Raw genomic sequence first — 18,112 nt, forward strand, 5'->3', positions numbered from 1 at the left:
TGCACCGAATCATGTCTTATTATTAAGCGCTAGGTATAATATCCTGTGATGTCTTTGTCTGGTGTACTATGGAGCTGCCGCTGTGCTAAGCAGGTTCATTGTTACTTAGGTTGTCATGGTGACGGGCACTGGTTGTTGACGCGGCACACGCTGACGTCAGCAAGATGCGCGTACGGAGCGGGCGGGTGTCCCGGCGTCCGCACGCTACTCCACACCTGGGTGATTGCACTTGGTATATAGGTAAGTGAGTTTATTGTACATGTTGACCTGATGAAAATGCCCAAATAAAGGCATTGAAACGTTGTTCTTCAACTACACATTGGCTCTGAGTCCTTTTGTCGCCAGGAGTGCCGCACCAAACATATGCCTATTTGAATCCATGTGAGGGCACCCGGTGCAGCATTGTTACTAATGGGAGAGACGGACCTGCTGTTGGCTGTATGTGAGTAACCACAAGCAACACAGTGTGTACTCTATGTCAAGGCTCCACATATATTTTTATTGCAATTACAAAGCTTTTTATCAAGTGTCTATCTATGTGTGGTTTCGGTAGTCTGTTTTTAATTAGCAGCTACCTTATGTGCTGATTCATGTTTTGCACATTTTTTGCACTTTTTTGGCACTAAGCACTTTATTTGTACTATTTATGGTGGTGTCGTATACAATCTGCAACCACGTACCTGCATTGGCACTTTTTGGGCTCTTCGCTGTGCTGTAATCATATGACCCTTTGCCTACTGGTGACTATTGATTTTAGTACCATTCATTATGGCCGACGGATGTGTTGAGCATGAAGCTGGGGATCTGCTGTTTTCCAATTACCCACTTGGCGACACACATAGTTACTCTGAAGCTGAGGCTGAAGCCATTCTATATACAGAGAAATTGAGTGAGCAGAATGAATCTGTAGCTCCTGAGGACCTGTACCATGAGTTATTAAAGATCAGGCGCAAAGAAATTGATTACTACTACCATTGCCTATCTTTATCAGATTATTATCGGTCTAAAAAAATTCCACGTGGGTTGCGAATTAGGAATTCTCCCACGATTGGACGCAACGACCCTGTCTTTTGTAGAAAATGGGTGGGCATTTTAAATCGTTGCTCCATGGACCTAATGTTACTAATCATTGAACAGTCCACTAAGGAGATGAATGCCTATAAAGCTAAGGCAACAGATTTTGAAACCACACATAAAGCCATTATTGAGGTAGACGACACTTCAGGCAATTGGTTCAACAAGCTAAATGACCAATTGCAACTACATAAGCGTGAACTTATCAAATTCAAGGCTCAAAAACGCCAAAAAGTGGATATGGATTATGAGCAGCACAATGTGTATAGATGGACAGATCCTGCACCCAAGCGTGATTTTAAAAAACCTTTTTTTCGGCGGAGAGCACATAGAATTCGTGACCTTGAATCTTCTAATGACAATACATCTAATACCAGCGATTCGGATCCTAGCACCTCCAAATCCCAGGGTCATTACCCTTTAGGGGTCATCAGCAGGACGCAGACCCCTGGCGGAAGCGACACCGCAGGTACACCAGACGTAGCCAGCAGTGGCAGAGGAAGAGGAAGGGTGGGCCGTCCACCCAAGAACCCCAGAACGCAGAGACATTAATAATCAATCTATCTTGCTATGATTTAAGTCAAACTGAGATTGATGTACTCTCGCGAGGTCTGTCATTTATACCCACCTGTCGACAGGACCCCCTACAGTGGAAAGCTGACAAATTCCGTTTGCATAGACAACTCAAGCTTAAAGAACACTTTGCTAAACATACGGGGTTACCTAAGGAAGATACTGAGATCCCTGCTAAATTACATAAAATTCTGCCAAAATCGACGTTTGAGCCACAAACGCAGAATGCGTCCATACGGACATTTATGCGACTACTGGAAGATGAGACTGATGCATTTATAGCTTCTGCGCCTGTGCACAGATATAATCAGTCAAAAGTGGAAAAGCAAGCGCTGGATAAATTATCATCACAAAAGGACCTTATATTTAGGCCCGCCGATAAGGGCGGTGCCCTGGTTATACAAAATCTTATTGATTATAAATTTGAAATTGAGAGGCAGCTCTCAGATTTAAATACCTACTGTCGATTACCTGCTGATCCTACTAACAGATTTAAAGAGGAGTTAGTGTGTAAGCTTGATGATGCGGTAGCGTCAGGCTTCATTTCTAGTGAATTATGCAATGCATTGGTCCCGAAGTTTCCGGTTACCCCAGTGTTGTATACTACACCCAAGATACATAAAAGCATGGTCAATCCACCAGGCCGCCCTATAATTTCGGCTACCAATGCATTGTTTCAACCGTTAGCTATATATCTTGATTCTCTGCTGCAGCCTTGTATTCAGTCGCATCCGAGATTTTTACTGGGTACTACCTCTTTGTTGCGTAAATTGTCTAGATTGCCAAAATTTGAGTATGATGTTATACTGTGCAGTGTAGATGTACAAAGCTTGTACACTGTCATTCCCCATGACCTTGGTTTGGAGGCGATGCATCAATTTCTTTGTGGACACCCTGACTATAAGGGACCAGATGTATCACTGTGTGTAGAATTGTTACGATTAATTCTTACAAAAAATTTCTTTTTATACGATGGTCGTATTTATCTCCAGCAAACTGGGTGTGCGATGGGGTCCTCTGTGGCCCCATCGTACTCAAATATATACATGTTTTCGGTTGAACAACAAATCTTTTTTGAGGACCCTGCCATTTCAGACAACATAGTTATGTATTGTCGGTATATCGATGATCTCTTGATATTGTGGAAAGGATCAGAGGATAGCTTGGCAGGGATCATTGACAATCATAACAAATGTGACCATCCTATCAAATTGACCTATACCATGAGTAAACAAGCAATTAACTATTTGGATGTGTGTATATCTATCACTAATGGTACTTTGCACACATCATTATTTAGTAAATCGACGGACCGTAATAATTTACTCCATTTTCAAAGTTTCCATCCTGCCCCCCTCAAATCTGGACTTCCGTATTCCCAATTATTGAGAATACGTAGAATTACGTCGGATCCAGAACAAGCAGAATTACAAATGAACAATATGGTGGCCAAATTTCAGGCACGGGGTTACCCCATAGACCTCCTTTTGGAAGCTAAGAGTAAAGCGCTTATGATGGAAAGGTCACATCTGGTATGTGGTCAATCTAAGAAATCAACACAACCGAATATTATTCCATGGGTAGGTCAATACAGCCCAGTAAGTGCTGGGATCAATCACATCTCTAAAAAACTGTGGCATATTGTACAGAGTGATCCCGATTTAAATTTGCAACAAACCAAACTTATGTCCTGTTACACACGACGTAAAAATCTTAGAGATTTCTTGGTGAAAACCGACATTACCTCCAATTCAGTGGTACCCTCTGGTACTATTCCCAGGGGATGCATTAGATGTACGTGCACCACGTGTCAATTTCTTGTCAGTGGCAATACTTTTCAGCATCCCTTATCAGGGCGCACCATGTACATTAATCATACTTTAACATGCAATTCGAGGTATGTTGTGTATCAACTTATGTGCCCCTGTGGGCTGTCATACGTGGGCAAAACTGAACGTATGTTCAAGGAACGTATGGCAGCCCACAGGTCAGCTATAAAAATGGCTATTGCCAAGGGGTCTAGTGACCAACCGGTGGCTAGGCATTTTTCTCAGGCACGTCATCCACTAGTATCTGTTCGATACAGGATGATTGATCATGTCCCGGCACCGCCTAGAGGTGGGGACCATGGCCTGAAATTGCGGCAGTTGGAGACGCGTTGGATCCATCGACTTGGTACTATGTATCCAAGAGGCCTTAACGAGCAATTGGGCCTCAACTGCTTTATTTAATTATCTGACCCTTTAATGTAGGTCTGTCTGTCCATGATTCATATTGAGTTAATTTTTTTTCCTAAGTGGTCCTCTATATTCTCAGTATATGATTGGTGTGATTGTATGGTTCTATATTAGGATATATATCTTTTGGAACCCTTATGTACCCATACATAGATCCAGGATTAATTATGTTGTACTGTATGGCAGGTGTAAGTATAGATATTAATTTGCACCGAATCATGTCTTATTATTAAGCGCTAGGTATAATATCCTGTGATGTCTTTGTCTGGTGTACTATGGAGCTGCCGCTGTGCTAAGCAGGTTCATTGTTACTTAGGTTGTCATGGTGACGGGCACTGGTTGTTGACGCGGCACACGCTGACGTCCGCAAGATGCGCGTACGGAGCGTGCGGGTGTCCCGGCGTCCGCACGCTACTCCACACCTGGGTGATTGCACTTGGTATATAGGTAAGTGAGTTTATTGTACATGTTGACCTGATGAAAATGCCCAAATAAAGGCATTGAAACGTTGTTCTTCAACTACACATTGGCTCTGAGTTCTTTTGTCGCCAGGAGTGCCGCACCAAACATATGCCTATATATATATATATATATATATATATATATACATATATATCTATACCAGTTCTCTAGGATGGATTGCTGCTCCTCTCCATATTGCAGTAAGAACCAGGCGGCACTCCACGGATTTTGAAAGCAAATAGGAGTGCCGCCTGGTTCTTACTGCAATATGGAGAGGAGCAGCAATCCATCCTAGAGAACCGGTATAGATATATAACAGGAGGATGGCACCGCGGTGGATGTGTCAAGGACAATGAGTGCCATTATCATAGTGGAATATATATATGTATATATAGTACAGTCGGAACAAGTGAATGTTCAGAACAGGACACGGCACTCCAGGACTCCACTATTTGTGTGTATTTCACTTTTCACATTATGTTTTGTCTACTAGGTATATGGCTCCCCCTGTCAGGCTAACCAGCCAGGGACAGCGTGTGATTCTCCGCACATCGGGTTTCTACGGCAACCGCCGCATCCCGATGACGTCATCGTCCAGGCGCCTCGGCCGGACCGGAAGCTCCACGCGTCTCCTGGATCAGGTGTGCTGACAGGGGGGTGCTATATAGGTAAGTTTAATGTTGTATGTCTGTTTTATGCTGTTTGCTGGGCACTAGCATCACCTGAGGAAGGGACCTGATGCGTCCCGAAATGCTGCATCGTGTTTTGTATGCCTGTGCCATGTAAGATCCATCCTGCATCTTAGCTGTCTGTGGTTGTGCTCACCCAGACAATGCACTGATGCAGGTTTTTGTTACATTAAACTACAAGCATTTATTCATAAGTCCTGGAGTGCCGTGTCCTGTTCTGAACATTCACTTGTTCCGACTGTACTACATACCATTGTTTGGACAAAGGCACACAGGCGGCTGGACTATTACCAGGAGTGCCGGATTATTTGGATATTATATGTGTATATATATATATATATATATATATATATATCTCAAAATGATTCAGAGTGAGTCTCATCTTGGCATTACAGATCGGCATTAACTGGTGTCATCTGGTTTGCAATTAATCAGCAACTGGAGAGAACCATTTCCTGGGCGTGTTGCAAGTTTAGCCAAAATCACACCGTATTCTACTTGTGTGTATGTGCCCGAATTTAGACCTGATTGCTGTTGCGCAAATTCGCACAGCGGGCGATTATCTAAAGACTGCGCATGTGTATGCACCGCAATGAGCAGGTGCGATGCCAAGCAGCGACAGAATGGTGTGAAAATTTTGATCGCTTGGCATACGCAATGTAATTGACAGGAAGCGGACGTTTGTGGGTGGTAACTGGACGTTTTCTGGGAGTGACAGGAAAAACGCAGGTGTTCCCAAGCGTATTCTGGGAGGGGGTGTGACGTCAGCTCCAGCCCCGAACAGCCTGTTTCTTTTACACTGTAGGAGTAAGTGCTGGGTTACGCACAGACTGGTAAGTGAGTTGCGAACGGATTTGCAGATGTCCGCTGCCTGGCGAAGTTTTTGCATGGCGTACACATGCATTTGCACACTTGCACGGGGCAAGTTTTCACCTCCCTGGGCGGTGACTATCTGATCGCAGACCTCTGCAAATTTGCTGCACAGCGATCAGGTCTAAATACGGCCCTATGTTGGGAGATGCCCATTTCAGTTGTATCTCTTGCACCAGGCATGGGGTAGGTGTAACTACCAATAAAATTAAATGCTGTGGACATAGAGGGTCATTCCGAGTTGATCGCTCGCTAGCTACTTTTAGCAGCCGTGCAAACGCATAGTCGCCGCCCACGGGGTAGTGTATTTTCGCTTTGCAAGTGTGCGATCTCATGTGCAGCAGAGCTCTGCAAAAACATTTTGTGCAGTTTCAGAGTAGGTTTGGACTTACTCAGCCCTTGCGATCACTTCAGTCTTTTTGGTCCCGGAGTTGACGTCAGACACGCCTGCGTTTTCCCACACACTCCCAGAAAATGGCCAGTTGACACCCATAAACGCCCTCTTCCTGTCAATCTCTTTGCGATCGGCTGTGCGAATGGAATCGTCGCTAGTAGCAGTGCAAAACAACGATGCTTTTTGTACCCGTATGCCACGCATGTGCATTGCGGCCCATACGCATGCGTAGTTTTGCCATTTTTTTAAATGATCGCTACACAGCGAACAACGGCAACTAGCGATCAACTTGGAATGACCTCCAAAGTTCTAGGGGCAATACAGTCTCAGAGATTCGTGCCACTCAGAATACTGGTGGTATAGATTTCCATTTGCAGCCGGCAAGAGGAATTTCGACAGAACTGTTGATTAACACCGATAGATAAATACCATATTAAATAATTTGAATAATTGATAGAGAAGAACAGCAACAATGAAAAAAGTTGGTACATATAAGTAAATATGATACTATATTGCACATAAAAATATTTTGATGACGAGCCGTATATTTTGATGACCCCTTTAATGTTTTACTGCATTTTGTGCAAGTAGTAACGCAGTGTTCTAACACTATGCCCACCAGCACTTGACGTGTCAGAAATAGATTGTGATGCCGCTTGTGACTCATATAACGCTATCAGGCATAATAAATCAAAGGAATTAATGTTCATGTAGGAAACATGACAGAGCTGTGTATTCCTTCAGACTCCTGGGACTCCAACAGTGGTACAATGATAAATCCATGCTTCTTCTCACTATGGAAGGGGGAATAATATGATCGATGGTAACAAAGATAAAGATAGATAATCTGAACAAAAAATAATGCCATTGACTTATTGTTGTATCCATTGTGAGAAGCAGTTATTACGGTAGAGAAATGATTTTCCATTCGACGTCTGAAAGTGCCCTTGTCCAACCTATTATAAGGCAGCTGAATGTATTCGGGGGAACGAGCCTTGATTTGAGCTAGCAGGAATACTGACCTGAGTCCCTGTTAGCCCATTTGGGATTTCTGTTAATAGGAATGTGTTGTCATTTGATCATCTTTTGGAGAATTGCATAAGTGATGTTAAACAGAGTGTATATCGCAAAATATTAAGATGTTCTCCGCTCTACTGCTTGAGCAATGTCATCGCAACTTTCTGCCGTATTGGTGATATGATAAAATGTTGCAAATGTGTAACAGGTCTTCTGTATAATAAACTGAGACTACTTATAGTTCATATGCTCCACCCAGATCCAGGAATTTTCTAGGTAGGCCTGTTTCATGCTTAGAGAGTATATAGCTTATATTCCTCTATTCCCTGACATCCAGGAGCTTTTCTGAGAGACATGGAAAGGGGAAAAAAAAAGTCTCTTTATCCATAATTATTCCCTCCTAGGATATGTACATACAGGACACCAAGTTTGTCCATGTACAGAATACAGATGTGTCCTCATATACTGAGCATCTTTACGCTAAGTATGGGGCTAATTCAGAACTGATCGCTGCTATGCGTTTTCGCACAGTGGGCGATCAGGTCTGAACTGTGCATGCGCAGACACCACAGTGCGCCGGCGCATGCCAGAGATGCGACCGGCATCTCAGCCCAGCGATCGCCTCTCCCTGATTGACAGGCACAGGTGTTTGCTGGGAGGGAGTGGGCCGCCGTTTTTGGGGGCGTGGTCCGGGCAACGCAGGCGTGCCCGGACCGTGCGGGGGGCGTGCCACGGAGGCTGCGTGACGTCACACGCAGCCACTGTGACGCAGAGAGTGACGGGTAGCTCCCTGCCAGTGCGCAGGAGCTGCACTGGTCGGAAGCTACTCCTTAGGTAAAAAAGCATCACTGTGCGATGCTTTTATATCTGTGCGGGGGGGGGGGGGGGGCAGGGCCAGACATGTGGGCGGACTATCCCTGTGCTGGGCATCCCCTCGCATGTCTGTGAAAGTGATCATAGATGTGCTAAACTTAGCACATCTACGATCAAGTCTGAATCACCCCCCATGATAGGAGAAGCCCATCGCAACTGTGACATTCGGAGTAGAGAAGTATCCCAAATTTTTCTATAGATACATCTTCGTCACACTGAAGATATAGCAAAAAGGCACTCACTGTGTACTAGAGACACTGGGCAGCGACTTTAACCAGACAGGAGTTCAGTGGCGTGCGGTGAGGTCAGTGGCTGGTGAGGCACTGCAGCCATAATCTCTGTGGAGTCCCGACGATGTCATCTTCTGCCGCCGTGCCAATGCCCACTACTGCCGCCACTAATGGGTGCCGACCCTGCCAATGGCCTACAAAATCACCGCCATCAACTGCCTGACCCACAGCCGCTAAACTGCATCTCAGTCTGATGCCGCCAATGCCTGCAGCCTTCCTGCTCATCAAACATGTGATGAGCAGGCGGCTAATTCATTGTCAATTTTTATAAATTTATGGGAGACAGAGAGGTGGAATATGGGGAGATGGGAGAGAGAAGAGAAATATGGGGAGATGGGAGAGAGAGTTGAAATATGGAGACAGGATGAATAGGGATAGACGAGAGAGTAGGAATAGGGGGAGATGGCAGAGAGAGAGGAATAGGGTGAGAAGGAAGAGAGACGGAATAGGGGGCAGAAGGAAAATAGAGAAGGAATAGAGGGAGATGGGAGAGGAGGAATAGAGGAGATGGCAAAGAGAAGAGAAATAGGGGTATACGGGAAAGAGGAGTAGCGAAGACACAGGAGAGAGAGGAATAGAGGGAGATGGCAGCGAGAGAGAGAGAGGAGGAATAAGGAGAGACTAGAGAGAGAGAAAGAGGAGGAGCAGGCTGGCAGACTGGGAGTAGTACTGGTGGAGAGTAGGGGGCAGGATTGGAGTAACAGTAGTACTGAATAGGGGGACAGGCAGGGAGTAATAGAAGGGGGGGGGGGCAGGATGGGAGTAGTGGTGGGAAAAAGTGGGCAGTATGGGATCTCACCTCCTATTATGCAGCTCCCGGGTCCCAGCCACCGTTGCTCTTTCCATGCAAGCTCACACAGGACGGACAGACAGCCTCAGCAGAAGTTATGGGTTCCCCTCCTCTGGTGTTCTCTGCGTAGTCCAGGGGAGCATGGGCGTGGCCTGCAATCAGGTTGGGGGTGGGGCAGGGCTGCACCTCGCACCAGGTGTACATAAGGCTCTTTGTCTCCTGGCTGCCCGCAGCAGTGCCCTCCTCATCACTGGAACTGTCTGTCCCAGTTCTCTTCGTGACAGTCCAGGGCCAAATGCAGGATTTTTAGGGGGGGTTCCAGATATGAGAGAGAGGGATAGAGATAGAAATAGAAGAGAGTGCACATATATGGAAACCTCCAACTCACTGCAAGAGTGTGTGTGTGTGTGTGTGTGTGTGTGTGTGTGTGTGTGTGTGTGTGTGTGTGTGTGTGTGTGAGATATACAAACACAGAGCCAAGGAGACATGGGAGAGACAGACAGACATGGGGAGAGAGGGGGACATGGGTGGGAGGGAGAAAGAGGGAGTGAGACAGACATGTTGAGAGAGAGAGAGAGAGAGAGACATACATGCTGAGAGACAGTTCTGGAAAGAGAGTAACTTGGGTGGGAGAAAGAGACAGGGACAAAGAGACACAAACATGGAAAGAGAAATGGACATGGGGAGAGAGAGACAGACATGAGGAGGGATAGAGACACACATGGAGAGAAACAGACACAGGGAAAGAGAGACAGACATGGAGAGGGAGACAGACACAGGGAGGGATAAGACATGGAGAAAGAGACAGACATGGGGAGGGAGGGAGAGAGAGTGAGACACACAGACATGGGGAGGGAGCAGACATGGAGAGAGACAGAGATACAGGGAGAGAGATACAGAGACGTGGAGACAGACACAGGGAGAGAGAGAGAGACAGACAGACATACGGAGAGAGAGAGAGACAGAGAAAGAAAGAAAGAAAGAAAGAAAGAAAGAAAGAAAGAAAGAAAGAAAGAAAGAAAGAAAGAAAGAAAGAGGAGTGACATGGGGAGGGAGTAGATATGCAGAGACAGACACAGTGACCAAGAGACAGACAGACAGACATTGGGAGGTAGGAGGAGACATGGAGAGAGATACAGACACAAGGAGAGAGAGAGAGACAGACAGACATGGGGAGAAAGAGACCGAGACAGGGAGAGACAGACACAGGGAGGTAGAGAGAGACTGAGGAGAATGGTATGTTAACCCAGTGGTTCTCAAACTCGGTCCTCAGGACCCCACACGGTTCACGTTTTCCATGTCACCCGGCAGCTGCACTGTGTGTCACCGTCACATTTTAAAAATCTACAGGTGACCTGGAAAACATGAACCGTGTGGGGTCCTGAGGACCGAGTTTGAGAACCTGTGCCCCTATTCCAGGTGCTACAAGGGCAGCGTTTCCACAGCAGCTGTTAATACGTAGAGGTTAGTTACAGCTACGATCAATCATATCTGAGAGCACGCCCCTTGTCACAGCGGCACTTCTAGAGGTGCCGCTTGCAGGGCTTTTTGTAATGGGCTTTTACTGACCGATACCTGGCCCCGCCCCCCGCTTCCGGCTCTTTCACATAGTCAGCGGGACTCCGATTCACAAGTAAAACTGTTTTTTTTACATAAAAAGATTATTAAAATAATATAAAGGCTAAGCACATACTTATGACACATCATATGTGTCATAAGTATCTTCTTTCTGTTATTTTAATCATTTATGACAGGGGAGGCACTGACTCCCCTGACTGCACATCCCTGCAGGAGTTGCTTTTACATGTGTACAAAGTTGCAGATGGAGCACAATGGAACTCGATGTGAGGGAAAGCCAGGACCATAGAGAGCAGCGCTGGGCTGAACATATACATGGTACTGCATGGGGGGACATGACCTAAATAGGGGGTGTGTTCACGTCCCCTAGAAAAGGGGGGCACTGTTCAGATCAGGGGAGTGGGTGTGAGGGAGGCATCTTACCGGGGCTTGATCTGGGAAGCGGGTATCTCCTCCTCTGCCAGCGCCATTTTCCCTGTGATATTCTGGAAAATGGCGTATGTGCACAATCTAGAGGGAAGTGCCAGAGTCTTTGCTTTCACTGTGCAGTGCAATCTTCACGAAGATATAACTGGGAAGATGACGCTGCATGGGGATACATACGCAGTGCAATCGCATTTTGCCCTTCGCGCACGTGCGGTGTGCAGCGCATGCACAGTCTGCCGATAATCGCTCACTGCGTGCAACATTTGCAAATGGCAGTGAATCAGGCCCTGAGACAGCATGTAAAGAGATGGCGTAAGAGGGGCATGTTATGATTTTTTAAAATTGGTTCTCCATGAATGGGTGTGTAGAGGCCCCAGTGTATTGGTTTTCCCATGGCCTACTATGCTGTTAGACAGCCCTGTACTTGTCTTGAATTAGTCCACACATACTGTAGTGCTGTCAGGCCGCTAAGATATGATTGATCTACCTATGTGAAGCCAGTATAGGTTACACCACAGTTTATTCTTCCTGATATATTGTTTTTTTTAGATGACTTAGCGCCTAATTCAGCATGGATCGTTGATGTGCGAAAAATCGCACATCTACGACTCATTACACTGACATGCGGGGGGACGCCCAGCGCAGGGCAAGTCCGCCCCACATGCCAGGTCCTGCCTTCCCCGCAATCATGCAAAAGCATTGGTTGACCTCCGCCTATGCAGCCTTGCCACCATCTTTTGGATCACAGCGGCTGTATGTGATGTCACGCAGCCGCAGCGACCCATCCCGTAAAGGGTCCAGACATGCCAGCTTTATACAGACCGCGCCCCCTAACGCCGACACAACGCCCCTAAAATGCCACCGTGATGCCCCCTCACACTCCGCAAACGCAGGCAGAGGCATTCACACTGGGCATCAGTATGCGAATGATGGCGCAGCAGCGTTCCATGCTGAATTAGGCTCTAAGCTGTATTAGTAGCACCATACAAGCACCAATGTAACTAAAATAGTAAGATGAGAAAATAGAATTCGTCATCAATAACCTTGAAATGATTTTCATTTTTCTCGTAGACAAAACTGTAGAATACATTTCCTAGGACTCATGTATAGTAATGCGTTTTCATTTCAGCAATGCCTTATGGAGATACACAGATTAATGTAAAAGGATAAACACATCCTCTGTAGAATGGTAAATATAGGAACAGGGAAAATACTCTAGAAAAAAAACCCAGTGATTACTGATGAACATAGGATTAAAATGTTTACTTTGCCTGGAGATAGTTTTTCAGATGTATTATTCATACTAATGTTTATATGGAGAAAATGAACTAGACTAAAAGTTCTCACAAACTTTTTAACTTTATTCTAAGGTTTTAAAGAAAAACAATAGTACACAAATCGGAAATTGCGGCATGTGCTGTCTTTTCTGTATCAGTACGAGATCCCGCCGGACGGGATCCCAATGGTCGGAATACCGACACTAGGATCCCAACCGGCAGAATCCTGACAGGGGGGCAAGCACAACGCATACCCTTGCGGGCACGCTGCGCTCGCCACTCTGTGGGCACACTAATTTATTCTCCCTCTATGGGTGTCGTGGACACCCACAGAGGGAGAATATGTCGGGATTGTGCTGGTCAGGATCCCGGTGTCGGTATTCCGACCGCCGGGATTCCGTCCAGCGGAATCTTGACCGCATCCCGTCTTTTCTGCTATTAATTGTAACCCACAAATAAACATACATACACACATACCCTAACCCTCCCCGTGGGTGCCTAACCTCCCTCCCCGCAGCCTAAACCTAACCCCACTTTCCCACAGCCTAACCCTCCCTGCGCAGCTTCAACCTATCCCCCCGCCACTTACCTCTCCGGCAGACTGGCAGCCACTTGTTTGGGATCCCAGCTGACGGGATGCTGGAGCTGAGATTGTAATCTCATTCGAGATGCTGTCATCGGCATTCCGAGCAGTGTTGGGATTCCGGTGCTGGTATATTAACTGTTGGAATCCTGACCGCCGGGATCCTAACAGGATCCCCACACAGACAAATACACAAACAAACACATACAGTATTCTTGTTTTATACTATATGTCGCACTATGGGCAATATTTACAAACTGGCTTTTCTAAGCCAACATTTATGTTTGCATTAGGAAGTTTGAGATGAAACTTTGGAGGGCCATAAACATTAACGGCCAGATTGTGAGTCAGACGCTGCGTCATCATATGTCTCATATCTGCATCTGTATGCTAATACCAGTACAAGCCCTTGCCTGCTGTACATCCGCGTGTGCGAAGGTGCAAGGGGATCCGGATGATAGACAGACAGTCAATAGGTCAACACCATATGGGTTGACGGGACAAAAATGATAGGTTGACAATGCTTAAGGTCGACAGGTGCAAAAAGCCGACCAGTTCAAACATTCGACCTGACAATGGTCAACACACAAACGGTTGACACATGTTTTTTGGGTGTTTTACATGTATTCCCAACATTTGCTTAATTTACTATCCATGTGAACAATGATTGGGAATAGTAACTTGTGGTGAGCGCGGTGATCCATCTTGCCCGAAGCATGGCGAGCCTGAGAGGGTATATATTTTTACTGATGGTGGTCACTAATGATCAAACATACAAGATTTGACTAAAAAATATGAAATAAACTTGCATCGACCATGTGTGTGTCCACCATTGTCTTGTCGGCCTTTTGATGCTGTCAACATACCTGTCCACCTTACCCACTGTTGACCTTTTATCTGTCGACTTTTGTACCTGTCGACCTATTGGTGTTGGCCTATTGACTGTTGACCTAACTACTGTAGAGCTTCTATACCTCACCTATGTGCATCTACTGAGACTTCTACTTTCAGCATCCTCAGGTGCTTTGTGCATCTTTAGAGTCCACCGGTGGTCGCACCATTGGAACCTGTTCAAGCCCCATGCTAGGTGCAGATGCTCCATCTGAGTATGAACCCCAATGTGTGGGCATGATTTAGAGGTGGATGCAAATGGCACCGCTGCTGTGTATGTACTCAGTGACTATGGGAAAATATGCAGGAGCCACAGGAGGCATCTTATACAGACACCCACTACCAGAATCTCTGATCCCCTGAAGACGCAGCATTGGATCAATATCGTGACCATCGGTAGCAGCATTAGACATTTGAGTTACCCACAAGTGCAGCAAAATTACACTGCAAGAGCCACCGGCTTTGGCATGCCCCCAAAATGGAAGCAACATGCCTTAGGTTTGAGGAACGCATTAAATCTCCTCCCCCAAATGCCTGCAGCATGTCAGTCATGCTTTGACAGCCAGAGCACTGCAGCCGTGGTTTCAGTAACATTGCAGCACATGCACACTGCAGCCGTGGCACATGCACACTCTCAAAACCATTGGTCATTTCTGATCGAATCGGGACTGGTTGCACAGTCACCGCCCAGGTGCATTTCTTATACATTTCAGAGACTATGCCAAGGGCATATGTTTATAGAAGGTGTCCAGAGGTGAAAAACAAGGTGGTGCCCCTCCCCCTCCCTACACACACACTCCCCCCCCCTCCCCCCAGTGGTTCTGGATTGCTCAAAATTTGCTCTCCTTTCTTTCTTCATATAAGACACAACAGCAGAGCTATCACACATTCCAAGACTCTTCCACTCAAGGGGACTACAAAGGGTTTAGGAGTAAAGGCAGCAGTGACCAGTGACTGCAGCAAATCACTATGAAATGAGCGGAGAGAGGTCTGTCCTAGTTCAGCAGCTCCCCCCCCCCCCCCCCACCTCCCTGTTTCTAATCTTAGGTGTCTCCCTGACAGCTGGAGCCCATAGACCAGTGCTTCCACTGCCTCCGGGAGCTATTCCGCTTGACCATGCCTCTAAATCAGTGCTGCCACTTTGTGCACATACAGTAGGGATGCATGCAGTGCTGGTTACACGCCTAAAGATTTATCTGTCCAATCTGTCTGGTGGGAACAAAAATCTGGTAATGAACTGTATGGGAGCAAATGACAATCAACCATTTGCTCCCAAACACTGGAAAACCGACAATGATCATTCAGACTAATTGGTTAAATCCATTTGATTTAACAAATGTATCCAAACAATGTATTTTGTCAATTTTCCAGCATTTGGGAGCAAATTGTTGATTGTCGTTAGCTCCCATACATTGCCAGATTTTTGTTCCCACCAGACAGACTGGACAGATAAATCTTTAGGTCTAATCTCGGAAGAGTCTTTATATCAGGTTCTAAGTATATAGTGTACAAAAGGCTCTGCTTTGTATACAGAGGCATCAGAACGGGGGGGGGGCAAGGAGGCAGCACTTACCTCCCCGCTGAGACTCCAACTTTAAAAAGTCATCCACCGCAGCATGCTGCCCCATGTCCTGTCCTCACAGATGCATTACTGGGAGGAGGTGGGGATGTCCCCGCAGGCTCAGCATGGCCACGCCTCCTCCCAGTAAAGCATGTGTGAAGACTGAAGAGCGGCTAGGACATGACATGGGGCAGCAGACTGCGGGAGCAGACTTTTTAAAGTAGGAGTCTCCACAGGGATCTGGAGGTAGGCACTCCACACACGTGGGGGGTGGGGTGAATCAGGGGGTGGGAGCGCCAAAGTTTGATTTTTCCTATGCGCCCCCCAACCACAAAACATTCTGGAGCCCCTGTTTGTATATATGGTCCTTAGGGCAACATAGAAGAGATGCATATATAAATATAGCCCCAAACATGTTCAATATTTGAAAAAATAAGAGTTGTTTGAACCCTTGCAGTTTGTCTCTGTGATGGGAGAATCAACAGGATATCTCTGTTCTGAGCAAAGTCAAAGACATTTTCTATTACATGACAGGCTGTACTTAAGACGCCTCTTGACAATCACAATCTTTTACCGCGGAACAGCCATCAAATCAGCTGACAGATGCAATTGATCTTATTGATTTCCAATAAAGAGCTGTGATGAACAAGGTCAATGAGTCCATGATTAGAATATTAGGTGTCACACGCTAATGTGTTCTCTTAGCATAATGTAATTAGTGGAGTTACATGTACAGTATAAACAATCCTGAGACTCGCTGGAGGCTCCCGTAATGCAGTCAGCACATCTTAAATACTGGTAATAAAACAGATTCTCAGTGTACGTGTTCAGTTAGCTATAAGAAATGAAATGTGGCTCTAACGGGACATTTATTTCCACTGCATTACATGGCTTCTGATATACAGGTGACATTTTGCTGTAAATGGTGGTGAGCTTGATTCTGTTGGCTTCTGTTCAATGGCCCATAAAGAATAATGTTTATTATATTGTCTGACCCTGAAATAATAAGGAAAAGCCAAAAGCATTTCATGCTCAATTCCTTAGATAAACTTTGCTCGAGGATAAAAATTGCAGATTCGTTTTACTATTTACTGAAGATTTTTATGTTTAAATTGTTTGTATTGATTTATAATGAATTCTGCAAAAGTTGAGTCTTCTACAGTAGAAAAAGACAGGACATGATAGAATTGAAAGGATAAAAAATATGACTTATATTTAATGCACATTTAACAAATAAGGTTTTTATAGCTACAGTGCCCTCACAATAATATACAATATAATAATAATTATTATTATTATTATTATTATTATTATTAATAATAATAATAACTTTTTTTTATCTACTAGGTGGACATGATCAAAAGGAGTTTTGTTTACATCTATGTCCTTGGATTGTATGTATTGATTTATAATGCAGTCTCCAAAAGTTGAGTCTTCCAGAAAAAGAAAGTACATGACAGATTTGAAAGGATGAAAAAAGCAATGACTGTTATTTAATGCATGTTTAACAAATAAGGTTGTTACATCTACAATGGAGGAAGAAGAGGAAGAAGAAGAATCATTATTATTATTACATTTCTCTTTATTTATTTTTTTAATCCTAAACAGACATGTTCAAAAGGAGTTTTGTATACAACTATGACTTTGGATGGACCAATCTTTCTCACTAGGGAAACATACAGATTTGTTGAACCTACCTCCAAATATCTTTTATATAGTATTATTATTATTATTATTATTATTATGCTCATGGCCGTTCTTGTCATACTGCTTTTTTGCTATTCTTATCTGTTGCTTGAACATAACCGCAATCTTTTCCAGAATATAATAATATGCTGATCAAAATATGTGTAAAAAAATAAATATATACATCTTTTGGTATATTACTCTGACTTACCAGGAAATCATGAGAGCTGAAAGGAATGCTTACTAAATAATTCAAATGATTGCAATAAATAAAATAAATAGCAACATAATAATGGTTTTATTCTTTTTACTCATCAAATCATTATTAAAAGTTGTACAGTAAATGTCTCTTTTTGCATTTCTCACACGTCTTGTTTTTCTGTAACAAAACATCTAATTTTCTTTCATCCCACCGGGGGGACACTGCTAACTTGGTATGTAGAGGGCACATTCATGGGGAAGACACCTCAAACTCAAAGTGTTTGTGGTGTTAGCTTCTCACCTCTACAAACCTGCAGCATGGACTCTCTATTCAACCACTAATTTTACATTTGCGCCCCGACAAACAACATCTTTCAAAGAAGCTGCTTCAGCTTATTTGTTCTGTATTTTTGTTAATTTTATTTTTATTTCTTTTTTTTTATTAGAGCAGGAGTTTCTTTGGTGGAAACTCCAGACCGGTGGAAACTATGGGCTCTGTGGAGGGCTTCATCCTCAAGATCCTATGAAACGCAGCGGTCTTCTCATAGCCATTTTAGTTTTGCAGAATGTCAGGAGCAGCAGTTTTGGTATCATCGGAACAGTAAGGCATATGCTTTGGGGGGTAATTCAGAGTTGATCG

This window comes from Pseudophryne corroboree, chromosome 6 (assembly GCF_028390025.1).
Source record: "Pseudophryne corroboree isolate aPseCor3 chromosome 6, aPseCor3.hap2, whole genome shotgun sequence".
NCBI classification, from domain to species: domain Eukaryota; kingdom Metazoa; phylum Chordata; class Amphibia; order Anura; family Myobatrachidae; genus Pseudophryne; species Pseudophryne corroboree.